This window comes from Vicugna pacos, chromosome 35 (assembly GCF_048564905.1).
Source record: "Vicugna pacos chromosome 35, VicPac4, whole genome shotgun sequence".
NCBI classification, from domain to species: Eukaryota; Metazoa; Chordata; class Mammalia; order Artiodactyla; family Camelidae; genus Vicugna; species Vicugna pacos.
In genome coordinates, this window is record NC_133021.1 from 2,748,763 (window position 1) to 2,752,500 (window position 3,738).

Below are 3,738 nucleotides of genomic sequence, written 5' to 3' on the forward strand. Positions count from 1 at the left end.
TGCCAAAGGCGGGGTGGGGAGAGAAAGTCATAGGATGGCTACCATCCCTCCCACCCCCACCCCACACGCCAAGCCCCCCAGCCCATCGTCATCCCTGCTCCCCCTCCTCCTCCCCCTCCCCTCCATCGACGCCCGCCTCCCGCTTGTACCCCACTCCTCCGAACCCAGCACCACCCACCTCGGCCTGGACGTGCTCGGCTCGGCTCGGCTCGGCTCGGCCCGGCCCGGCCCGGCCCGGCCCGGCCGTCCGGCCGACTTCTTCGCAGTGTCTAAAATAGCGCCCGGCCGACAGGCAGGTGGCACACGGCACCCGGCAGGGGAGCGAGCGGGACGGTTCGGGATCTCTGGGCGGCGGGGACACGCGGCCGGACAACCAGGAGCACGGACGGCCTGGCGTGCGTTTCTCCGCTCGGGGGGCCTCGACCAGGGACTGTGGTACGGGGAACGGGGACACACACACACACACACACACACACACACACACACACACACACACACCCCTTCACCCCCACCCCCACCCCCACCTCCACCTCTGACAGCTTTCATTTGTTTTCGGCCGACCGTCCCTCGATGAGGTACAAGTGCCGGGGCTGGGGCTGGGGCTGGGGCTGGGGGGGTGGAGTTCCTCCCTCCACAACGACCCCACACGGGCTCTGTTCCAGTCACCCGAGTCCTCTTCCAAGTGAGACCACAGGCCTCCATCACCCGGCGTGAGCACTCGGGGGAAAAAGTCACCATCCTCATCGCTCCGCTCCACCTCTACACGTGAAGAACAGTTCCCAGCCCACGCCACTCAACCCCACCCCACGCCCCGATGCCACCCACCGCAGTGGAGAGAAACGAGACGAATCCACAGACGTCCATCCATCCGATGAAGAAACGGACGGCCCCATTCCAAGGAAGCATAGATATCTAGTCAGGAGATTCATCGAGTACTATGGAGGCGGTGGGAAAGGGGGGGGGGGGGTGTTGCGGTGGGGAGGGCCTAGAGATCCAGCAGTACAGCCCGTGCTTAGCATGCAAAAAATAAAGGCCCAGGGTTCAATCCCCAGCACCTACTCTTCAAAAATAACCCGCGGAGAAGCAAGACGGCGGAGTAGAAGGACACTCGTAGCTCACCCTCTCCCACAAATACACCAAAACTCACATCGACGGACCCACTCGGCCAATCAGAGCACCTGCGGAACTCCGACAGAACACCGCCCTCTTCGAAAGACAAAGACGCCCAAAATCTGGTAGGAGAAAAGGAGAAAAGAAAGAGTAAAAAGCAAAACAGTGCGGGAGGGACCGGTCCCGCGGGGAGGGAGCGGCAGAGGAGGAATAGGGCTCGTTCGCCAAAACTGCCCCTCTCCAACGGAGAGGCCGACGGGACGGAGGGGGCGCCCCCGAGCCTCAGATCTACCCAGAGCACCCCTTGACCGACCGACCCAAGTGAAACGGGCACAGAGGGTCCCCGCGACACCCAGCCCGAGTCGCAGGCCGGCAGCCAGGGGCCGGGACAGGCCGCACGAGCCGGGCGGAGGACCGGGGCGGCGGCCGGGAGGGGATACAGAGCAGAACAACCCGCCCCCCCCATACATGACGGGAAAAGAAAGGCAAAGCAACACGGCCGGTGTGCCCTGGGGGGAGGGGCGCCGTAGCCTCCGTCTCCTCAGATCCGCGGCGCCATCACCGGCGCTTCTCGCGAGAAGAGAGGCGGGACGCAGCCACAGCCGCCATAGCCTCTGGCGTGCAGCATGCGGGCGGGGGCGGGGCCGAGACTCGAATCCGCACCCGGGGGCTCCGCAGCCTTCTAGGCAGGACTGAGATTCGTTTACAGCCCGAGGCAGATAGGATATTTCTGCCCCGGTACCTCAGAGAACTCGCGCCACCATGACTAAGAAGGAGCCGAGTTTTGGGACGCAGCTAGGGGCGGGGCGGTTCCACGGTCTTCCCCGAGCCCACCTACGGAGAGGAGCGCCGCCGACCCGAGTCGGAGCACACAGCCGCACGGAGCAGCGGAACGACCGGGGCCGGGAGAGGGCGGGCGGCCAGCCAGCCACCCTCCTTCCCGGGAGGAACGCAGCATCCGACCGCGGTGCCGGGAACACGTCCCCCCCCCCTTTTTTTTTTTCCTTTTCCTTTCTCTTTTTTAATCTCTCTTCTATCGGTTTTACCTTCTGTTACCTTTTTAACCTTGACTTTTGAACAGTCGTCTACGTTGACGGTTTTAATCCCTTTTAAATGTTTCCTTGAAAATCTTTTTATTATTATTATTTTTAAACATCCACCCCCTTTCCTTTTTCTCTTCTCTTGGTTTAGATCTCCTGTTATTGATTATTTACAGGTTTCAGATATCGTTTCTCGATCTTTTTTCTCCTTTTTATTAAGGTTATTAAAAGACGTCTCAACTCGATCGCTCTTCTGCTTCCACTTACTCTTCTATTATTGATTACACAGTGTCTTCAAACCTTTTCTTTCTCCCTCCTTTTCAAATCCTGTGTTTTATCTCTTGTTAAAGTCTGTTCTATTTCCGATTACCTTTTAAAAATTTACTTTTGAAACAATTGTGCTTTATTTTCTGATCTTTTCTATTTTTTAAAGGCTTTTAGAAGACGTCTCACCTCGATCGCTCTTCTGCTTCCACTTGCTCTTCTATTATTGCTTGTACACTCTTTTCAAACCTTTTTTTCCTCCATTCTTTTAAAATCCGGCTCCCCCACCCCCCTCCCCCTCCCACCGTCTCTGTCTCTGTCTCTCTCTCTCCCCCTATCCCCCTCTCCGTCTCCCTCTATCTCCCTCTCCCTCTCCCTCCCTCCCTCCTCTCTCTCTCTCTCTCTCTCTCTCTCTCTCTCTCTCTCTCTCTCTCTCTCTCTCTCTCTCTCTCTCTCTCTCCCTCTCCCTCTCCCTCTCCCTCTCCCTCTCCCTCTCCCCCCCTTTTAAAGTTTTATTCCTGTATAGGCTTTAGATAAATACCTAAACTCCTTAAGGACCACAATAGATAACTGATACTCCTTAAGCCACAGTGCCAGAGAGATAGGAGCAGCATGAGGAAGCAGAGGAACCACTCCCAATGAAAAGAGCCAGAGAAATTCCCTGAAAGCACGATCCACAAAATAGACACGGATGGCCTGCTAGATCAAGATTTCAAAAAAGGAGAGATCCAAGTACCGAAGGAACTCCAAGTGATAGTGTTTAGATGTATACTGTACGTCAAAAACGAAATCGAAGCTCTAAAGAAGAGTCAAGGAGAACTGGTCAGCTCACTGGCTGACATGAGAAGTGGTCTAAAGGCTGTCCAAAGGAGGCTAGATCACACCGAGGAGCGAATAAGTGGCCCAGAAGACAGGACAACAGAAAGAACCCAATCAGAACAGCTGAGAGAAAAACAAATAAAGAACAACGAAAACAATCTCAGGGACCTACGGGACCATCGAAAGCGTGCCCATCTACGCACAATAGGGGTTCCAGAAGGGGAAGGAAGAAGCAAGGGGGTCGAAAAGGTATTTGAAGAAAGCATGACTGAAAATTTCCCAGCTCTAAAGAAGGAATCCGATATCCAAGTCCAGGAGGCTCAGAGGGTGCCAAACAGGGAGAACTCAAACAGACCCACACCGAGACCTATCCTAATCCAGATGGTCAGAGTCAAGGAGAAAGCAATGATCCTAAATGCCTTTAGGCAAGAGAAAAACAAAGAGTGAGTTCCAAGGGAACCCCCATAAGGCTCTCAGCGGATTTCTCTCCACAAACACGTCAGGC